The sequence below is a fragment of the Berghia stephanieae genome, chromosome 3, assembly GCF_034508935.2.
Source record: "Berghia stephanieae isolate SIO BIC M18660-M18661 chromosome 3, UCSD_Bste_1.3, whole genome shotgun sequence".
NCBI classification, from domain to species: domain Eukaryota; kingdom Metazoa; phylum Mollusca; class Gastropoda; order Nudibranchia; family Aeolidiidae; genus Berghia; species Berghia stephanieae.
In genome coordinates, this window is record NC_088362.1 from 15,656,173 (window position 1) to 15,666,172 (window position 10,000).

General features: G+C 33.1%; 1 long non-coding RNA gene across 1 annotated transcript in view; it reads right to left on the reverse strand.

Moving 5' to 3' along the window:
- Positions 1 to 10,000, reverse strand: part of LOC144969161 (uncharacterized) — a 111,865-nt gene that overhangs the window by 70,793 nt on the left and 31,072 nt on the right. The window contains exon 3 of the long non-coding RNA XR_013644736.1: positions 8,970 to 8,998. This is a non-coding gene — a long non-coding RNA (uncharacterized LOC144969161). The remainder of the gene's footprint in view (positions 1 to 8,969; positions 8,999 to 10,000) is intronic.

The window sequence follows — 10,000 nt, forward strand, 5'->3', positions numbered from 1 at the left end:
TTTCTAAAACCTAAACCACCCCAAAATGATGCCGTTTTGAGGTGATGGATCAGAAATTTCTTTTTAGGTTTTTAATTTCTTTTTTTTTTTTTTTTTTTTTGCTTGTTTATTATTATTTTTTTTTTGGTTTTATTTTTGTATGTTGGTTTGTTTTGTTTTTTTTTTTTGTTTGTGTGTTTGCTTGTTGTTTTTCTTTTTCTTTTTTTCTTTTTGTTTGTTTTATTTTTATTTTTGTTTTGTTATTGTCTGGGGATTTTTTTTTTGGTTTTGTTGTTATTTATTTAAACCATTTTGTTTTTATTTTTAATTTTGTTCAATCTTGATTATTTTTTCAAACTGTCGCGATCGGTGATTGACAAACTTTCTTTAATTTTTTGAAATAATAATTGCCACTTATGTCCTAATAATATCATCACCGGCAGTACAATCGTAGTCATAACAACCCTATCACCCACTACGAAAAACTTTTGTAGAGAATTATTCAAGAGGTCTATCAAATAAGAGTACCTAGCTAGTAAGAGCGCATTATATTTTCCGTCTAAATGTAAACTTATATAATAACCATCTTAACACCCCCCCCCCCCCCCCATTATACAATATAATGATATTGATGCCTAACCTATTGGTGGATAGTAGTGTCTGGACGGCGTCTATCTGGCAATCTGTAATCAACTAAGTGATAGATTTGTGAAAACGCGAACCGCCATCTCATTCTGGTAATATATTATCGTCATAAACTGAGTAAATAAAACTGAATTTAAAATCTAAAATAATAAAATTAAATGAATTTAAGTAATTTAAGTCTGTTGAAATTTAAGAAATTGAACTTTCTCTTATTAACCAATTAACTGTCGTAACTCTGAAAAATACGTAATAAAAAATTTGGCCAGAAATCTCATCCTTCAAAATATCGATCGATATAAATTTTGACCCTCATTTTGGCCACACACAAAAAAAATACTCTCAAACTGAGGACTTCGAGACGAAAGTTGTTTCGTTTTGTTTGTTTTTTTTAACAAGATGAGGGTCACTTATATCGCTCAATATTTGAAGGACGAGTTTTCTGGCCAAACTTTTGAATACGCGTTTTCCAGAGCGCGCCGTCAACTCGTTAAATAGGGCATTTATTTAAATAAAATTTTGTAAGGCAAACTTAACATTCAATTTTTAAACATCGAGTTCAATCCGAGAGGATTGGTCACAAACGTGGATCGCTACCTCTTTTTTTTTTTTTTTTTTTTTTTTTTTTTTGGTGTGGCTATGTAGTTTTGTGGTATGACACTCATTATCGGATCGGAAGGTTCTGAGTTCGGGCATCGCTCGGCGCATTGTTGAGTCCGTGGGAAAAGCTCTTTACTCACATTCTCTCACCGTACTCAGGTGTAAAATAAGTACCTGGATGTTAACAGCGTTGTATCTGTCCGGGAAAAAATGTAATATCGTCTATGCGGCGTCATGTCCTGTCCTACATGTTAAGTGTTTCTGTTGGTCAGGGACCCTTGTAAAGCGCTTTGAGCACGTCTAGTGAATATTGTGCTATATAAAAGATCATTTTTTGTTTGGTGTGTGTGGGCGAGGGTGGGATGTTACCCCAAGATTACCCTTCCCAACCCCTTGAGACAGATCACTTGGGCTCAAGATACCATTTTCATATAATTTATATAGGGTGAAGGAATTGGTGTCCCGTAGTAAGTAGTAGCACGTTGCCTGGGGGCGGCGGGGTGGGGGGGGGGGGGGGGGGGGGGGACACCGGATGAGAGGCTAGAATGGTGAGTTATACAAACAAGGCCAGTGTCCGGGCCATCTTGTAAATTCTCTTGGGTCACAGATTCATTAACAGCAGGGTATTAACGGTTCATAGTCCACAGGGATATCATTGTTGTTTTTATTATTATTATTATTATTATTATTATTATTATTATTATTATTAGTAGTAGTAGTAGTAGTAGTAGTAGTATAGTAGTAGTAGTAGTAGTAGTAGTAGTAGTAGAAGTAGTAGTAGTAGTAGTAGTAGTAGTAGTAGTAGTAGTAGTAGTAGTAGTAGTAGTAGTATTATTATTATTATTATTATTATTATTATTAGTGTTATTATTTTATTATTATTATTTATTATTATATATTATTATTATTATTATTATTATTATTATTATTATTATTATATTATTATTATTATTATATTATTATTATTATTTATTATTATTATTATTATTATTATTATTATTATTATTATTATTATTATTATTATTATTATTATTATTATTATTATTATTATTATTATTATTATTATTATTATTATTAATTATTAATATATTAATTATTATTATTATTATTATTATTATTATTATTATTATTATTATTATTATTATTATTATTATTATTATTATTATTATTATTATTATTATTATTATTATTATTATCTGTAACCACCCTCTTTTTCTTTGTTTTTAGAAAATCATTTAATCAGTATTGAAAGCGGAGTTTAGTTGCTCGTTTATATTCGACGACTGTGTTATTCTTTGTTCCATTAGTTGGACTGAAAAAGTTAGTTTAAATATTATTGAAAGACGCTACAACTTCCAGACACCGGAAACAGATAGACGACAGAATTTATCTCATGCAAAAATTGGAATGAAAGAATTAAAAAGTAGTCCTTCAGAGCCATTCGGTTCATGAAGCCGGGGTTTATCCCGGTTTCTATAGCGTGAAACGGATAATACCAATTGCTTGCTATCCTTTGTATATGATGCTATTCTATTGCAAAGTAGTTTCCGCCAAACCAAACAGACTCAGAGACTCTGAGAGATAGATAAAAAAGCATTAATAAAATAATATGTAAACATCAAAATGATTATGAAGTTTCTGACAGTTTCCATCCATACTCTCTCATACTCACACGCACACCCCTTCAAACCCCTACACACACATACAGAGAGAGAGAGAGAGAGAGAGAGAGAGAGAGAGAGACAGAGAGGCAGGAGCATAAATGCGTCTAAAGTTGTAGAGGTATAACATTAACAGTAATGGTCCTCTATTTCTATGTAACCATTCCTTCGGAGGACTAATAATGAATAGGTTACATATTGAATCCACAATGTGGCATAACTATTTTAGTAGCAAGGTGTTTTGGCAGATTATTTGGATTACGGGACTATAAGAGTGAGGATGGATGATCTTTCTTGATGACCAGCACATATTTAGACTAGAAAATAAGATGCTATAACTCTGAAACCCGAAGATCAATTACATATGGTATGTATCCAGTCATCCGAAAGAGTGGTTTAACCACTTCCAATGAGATTGGAACCAGTTTTTGGACATTACAATTTTGTTCCTTATTATGTTGTAAGATAACAAGCTACATGTCGTATTATTACAGGATTTGATAATAATGCTGTTTGCTGATTTAATGATGGCTTGTGACAAGAGTCCTATTTTTAAAAAAATGTCAGAGATGAGGAAGTGTGATCAATTTTCGTTAAAATACGTTTTTTCACATTAGAAATCCAGTCATCAATCTCATTCAAAGAGAGGCTGGACGAAAGCATGCTATTTATTATATGCATAATTTGTAGCTTGGGCAAGGAAAACTAAATTAACGGTTCATCGCTAAATGTGTCGTCATTGCTCTGAAAATGGATAGTTTTTACAGAGAATATTTAAAATTTGCTCCTTGTGGATTTTGGCCTTTATAGAAATAGACTATTATTGTGTCTTTGCAAACATCAGACTAACATAATATTGGAAAGAAGTAAGGCCTAGCATGGACGATCCTTTTCGTAATTTGCTAGAAATACGTTTGAGAGAGAGAGAGAGAGAGAGAGAGAGAGAGAGAGATTGAGAAAGAAAGAAAGAGAGAAAGATAGAGTGAGAAAGAAAGAGAGAGAGAGAAGAAGAAGAAGAAGAAGAAGAAGAAGAAGAAGAAGAAGAAGAAGAAGAAGAAGAAGAAGAAGAAGAAGGAGAAGACGAAAGAGAGAGAGAGAGAGAGAGAGAGAGACAGAGAGAGAGACAGAGAGAGAAAGAGAGAGAGAGAGAGAGAGAGAGAGAGAGAGAGTCGGTACGTGTGATGAAATTGTCCTCTTTGCATTTTTTCCATGCAGTCATTAATCAGGATGATTTTCTTTTTAATATTGACCATTAACATATCAAAATAAGTACGGTGCATGAAATCGAATACGTTATTTTTTTCCTTTCAATTTCAACTAAGATAAAGAAAAATTTTAAGTTATCACCAATTTAGATACTATCGGTTTCATCGCAAGAAATGCAAAATTTTATTGGAACCGAAACAGGCATTCAATATCCATTCGTAAAAAGAGAAGAAAAACAAAACAAAACAAAGCAAACAATTCGTTGTGTTGGACTATCTACCTCTAAATACACACCACCTTGACACCTTGTAATTAACACACTCGAGTGGGGAAAAAGAAGTTTACTAAGGTCAAAATCTTGCATAAAATTAAAATAGTATTGACACTTGAATGCAAATCTTTTTGTTAAAAAAAGAAAGCCATAGCTACAAAATCTTTTTAAATCAAATAAATAAAATAAATTGTTCAAGCTTGACTCATATTTATTGTGTACAAAGAGAGAAGGAGGCATGAGGTGTGACGCCATTGTTTGTTACCTTCGATTAGAGAAACCGGCATTTAGTGACCGGCTGACGTATTGTTGTTTGTAATAAGATACAGTAATCATCAAAAAGTTGGCAAACTTTCTGATGAAATATATTAGAAATTTTGCTCACGTCCCGTAGACTCATTTCCCAACTTTAAGAACGGAAAATGGTTTATATATACTGTAATATAAAATTGTATTAAAAATAATGTACGGAACTACTACCTGGTGCAAGTACTCACAACTAATTGTCATACTCGTATACCGGAAGGTTGATCCATAGGCTAATCAACGTGCTAAAAATGATGGCATCTGAATATTCCTTACATTCGTCGGAAGCATTTTTTTAAACGATTTCAATTTATTTGTTAACTTGGTCGGTACTTTCTTTCATTCATATTAGAGGACTGAAAGGACATTACTCTTCAACAGTTTCAAATTATTTTTGGTTTTTCTTTTTTTTCTTTTTTGATCTCCATATTTCCTTCAGCATTGCAAAAATTTGATTTGCTTTGCATATTCTGTGTTTTACATCTCCTGAGAGTCCATCCTTTTGAAATTAAAATGAAGTCCTCTACCTTTTCATTTCTCTCAGTTCCAATGTTGAGTTCCCTTCAACCTGTTACATTTATATTCATGATTTTCATTTTCTTTAGGTTTATTATTTGTCCAATCTTGGATATCCTGTCAGGTAAGAATAAAAACAAGCTTCGCATGTAATAGGTTAACAGTGAGATTTCATCGACTTACTTATAATTGAGCTGTCTGACGCCTACTGATACTGACCGCATAGACCGATGCCAAAAAACTGATACCCGAATTTCTTGACTCACTTCCCGTACGTATAATGTTTCTATAACTGCCCCTTAATCGGTGTCCAGTTGTCAAATTTCGACTTCCGTGGAGTATTGGTTTGGCTTCCAGTTTTAGCTCTCCTGTCAGTTTGTTAAACAAATCTGTTAATTGCCTGTCTACTGTAGTATCATGTTTACGTATTCTTTCCTTTTCCTCTTTCATGAGGTTGATGTGAATCTCTATAATATGGTCAATATAATAGTGATTAAAGTACATCCACTATTTCTATTTACTGCTGCACTTACTTCACTTCTGTATGCACTACTACTACTACTACTACTACTACGTAATACACATACTTCACTTACTTATATTATACTACTACTACTACTACTATCTACTAATACTTATACTAATACTATACTATTACATACTACTATACATATACTACTACTACTACACTACTACTACTACTACTACTACTACTACTATACTACTACTACTACTACTACTACTATACTACTACATACTATCTACTACTACTACTACTACTACTACTATACTATACTACTTTACATACTATACTACTACTACTACTATTACTACTACTACTACTACTACTACTACTACTACTAACTACTACTACTACTTACTACTACTACTACTACTACCTACATAACTATACTACTACTACTACTACTATACTACTACTACTACTACTACTACTATTATACTAATACTACTACTATTACAACTACTCTACTACTACTACTACTACTATACTACTACTACTATTACTACTACTATTACTACTACTACTACTACTACTACTACTACTACTACTGCTGCTGCTGCTGCTGCTGCAACCACCACCACCACCAACACTACTAATACTAATACTACTACTACTACTACTACTACTACTACTACTACTACTACTACTACCACTACTACTACCACCATCACCACCACCACCATAATTGAGCTGTCTGACGCCTACTGATACTGTCCCCATAGGCTGATTGCCAAAAACTGATACCCTGAATTTCTTGACTGACTTCCTGTACGTATATAATGTTTCTATAACTGCCCCTTAATCGGTGTCCAGTTGTCAAATTTCGACTTCCGTGGAGTATAGGCTTGGCTTCCAGTTTTAGCCCTCCTGTCAGTTTGTTAAACAAATCTGTTAATTGCCTGTCTACTGTAGTATCATGTTTACGTATTCTTTCCTTTTCCTCTTTCATGAGGTTGATGTGAATCTCTATAATATGGTCAATATAATAGTGATTAAAGTACATCCACTATTTCTATTTACTGCTGCACTTACTTCACTTCTGTATACACTACTACTACTACAACGTTAATAACAATAACAACAACTACTACTACTACTACTACTACTACTACTACTACTACTACTACTACTACTACTACTACTACTACTACTTACTATACTACTACTACTACTACTACTACACTACTACTACTACTACTACTACGACTACTACTACTACTACTACTACTACTACTACAACTATCATTAGTAGTAAACTTAGTTTGAGATCACCTAAATGTCTCACCTAGACACACACAGAAGATCCCACTAAGAGGAATACAAATGTTTACAAATCATGTTTTAAAAATAATAACAGAACATTTACAGAAACATGATTTACAAGGAAAAAAAATATAATCTCCCAAAACTATCCTTATACATTCGATTGTTTCCCTCCCAGCCAAGCACTCTGGCTAGGGTCGGGACAAAACCAAGTAATCTCATTCCAAGACAAAGACAGAAAGCAACTGGAAAACAGATATAGGGGGATAGAAGACAGAGCAAGCACCTACCTGCCCACTATGGGAGCCACAAGCTCTGGTATGGCTTGACTATAGTGGCGTCATAAAACGCACGTCAAATTTTTTTATGGCTTAAGTTTTATGTCATAACAAGCGTCCACAGTTAGTTGTCATCGTGTAATATTATATGGTATTTGGATTTTTTAAACAAAATAAATCAAACTTGCATGATTCCCTTTGGATTATGAATGAGTAAGCTGCCATTTCGACTTTAAGCGCCGCACTTTTTGAAGGGCTTCCATCTCATGCTAGCAATAATTTAGACCTTTTAAATCTCGGTTAAGATAATATTCTCCTTTTAAAATCTTCAATAAATTGAATTTTCCCTTTGCTGTATCTATTTTCAAAAAATATCTGTATATGATACTGTCTTATATATAATTTCCTTTAACTTTTGTAAAGCACTTTGTTTTGTTTCGTTTGTTTGTTAGTTTTGGTTTTGTTTTGGGTTTTTTTGTTTGATTTTTTGTTGTTGTTGTTTTGTTTTGTTTTGGTAATGAGCTCTATTTAAATATCAGAAAGATGGAGCAATCCATTATTGCTAGAATTCAGTGAAAAGATAGTTAGAAAATCACTTTGGCTAACAGGTTATCAAATATGAGAAAACCATCCCTGGGGAGCTCCCAAAGCCCAGACTTAAGGCCTTAAGAGTTCCATTTGTGGAGATTGTAGAAAATGATAGGGGCTGTCTGAGGCCTGTGATCGTAAAAATACTAACAAAAGAGTGAAAATGGAGAGGATTCCAATGAGATCAATACAGACAATGGACGTTTCGGGTACAAACCCTTCGTCAGCACAACAATACACAAATTAACGTGGAAAACAAATAAAATAACGTGTATCGTCTGAACTCAATGACCAATGGGTTCGTACACGAAACGTCAATTGTCTGTATTGTTCCTTCCCAAACTAAGCTTCTCCATTTTCACTATTTCATTAGCATTTGTGGGGATTAACATTTCTGAAGGACAATGTCTGTGAGACGACATTTAAGGACACCAATGTCTTGCCAAAACAAATGTCCTCCAACGTTTAGAGAATCCCGGTTGAAAAGTGTCAACCCGCGATCGAAAATTTCATTTTGAGCGTGGCTTGTTCATTACCCAAAAAAAAAAGTTAAAAAAATAAAATAAATAAAATTCCCTTTATTCATCCCCATGTGGAAATATTTCTTCAGGGTCTATTCCACGGGAAGATTGGAATAACTCAGGCGTTATCATCTTGAATAAACGTGTGCTATAAATCCCAAACCGCTGAATATTTTGAAGTGAAATATTTACACATTTAATACGGATGGTCTTGTTTGTTTTCTATTGCCTTAAAATGATATGATTGTTGGTTTATTTGTTTTGATATTATTGACATTTCTTCTTCGCAGCAGTGCTCTAACAAAACCCAATGTTTGTTTATTTTGACATGAAATCGTTTACTTCAAGGTTCAGATTCCCCCAGCTTGTGTAAAAGCCTCAACCTGACACGTGTTTGAGATATTTTAAATAGATTGAAATTTCAATTAAAAGTATTCTGGCTGGCATAGACGATAGAAATGAACTTCAAATAGGGCACCAAAGCCTAGTATTATATATATATATATATATATATATATATATATATATATATATATATATATATATATATATATATGGGCGGTTTGCGTGTGTTTGTGTGTGTCTACTTAAAAATCTGAGTTCAGAATTACTTACCGATCACGTAGCTACTTCCCTTGGGACACCTGCCAATAAGATTGAATATTTGAAAATAATGAAAATGTTACATAATTGTCAAAAATAGATTTTTAAAATGTCATAACAAAATAAAATTTCAATGCAATAAATTAGTTTAAGATTTCTCCGTTTTCTAATAATATCTATTTCCTCGTTCAAATCTGCATCTTTTCAGACAGGTAATTGATAAAGTTGTCGCAATTTTTTCTGTTAGATACAAGGAGTATTAGTAATTAATGATGGAATGGAGTTTGCATGTCTCTATATATGTGAATAATTAGAAAGCAGGCACGGGTGCAGGGCAAAAGTTTCTGAAAATGTTATGATACTTGCCAGACTAGGTACACATATTAACAGGTCATATGGTCGAAAGAAATTATGGGCCTGTTTTAACATTGTTACAATGTACAATATTTTGCGTTGGTTTGAGAGTATTTCTATTACAACAATGAGCCCATAACATTTTGGGTTATCAGACCTGCAAAAAAGGTACACGTCGGTTCCAGACAAAGTCGTTAGAAGTTGAAGAGTTGAAGGGAAAATATCCATTTAAAAACCAACTTGTTTCTCTGAGAATCAAACTTCAGACCCTCACAGCGCTGGACAAGCGCATGATTGATTTTTCTCAAATTTTTAAGAGAATTGAACAGACGAAAACAAATTTTTACCCAACATTAAATATTACTGAGAGTAAAGTTTAGACTGCCCCAGTAAGATAAGATAAGATACGATAAGATAAGATAAGATGAACTTTATTTATCCATTTCTGGAAATTTACAGTGGGTATTGCCGGAGACTAATGCATTTCTGAAATAATTAAGCCAATAAATAATAAGGAAATATGATGACAACAAGTAAACTTACAAAAGCTAAACAAAACTAAACACATTTTTTAAAATTCTCTCATAGAACTACCTCCAAATTCTCTCTCTCTCTCTCTCTCTCTCTCTCTCTCTCTCTCTCTCTCTCTCTCTCTCTCTTTCTCTCTCCCTCTTCTCTTCTCTTCTGTG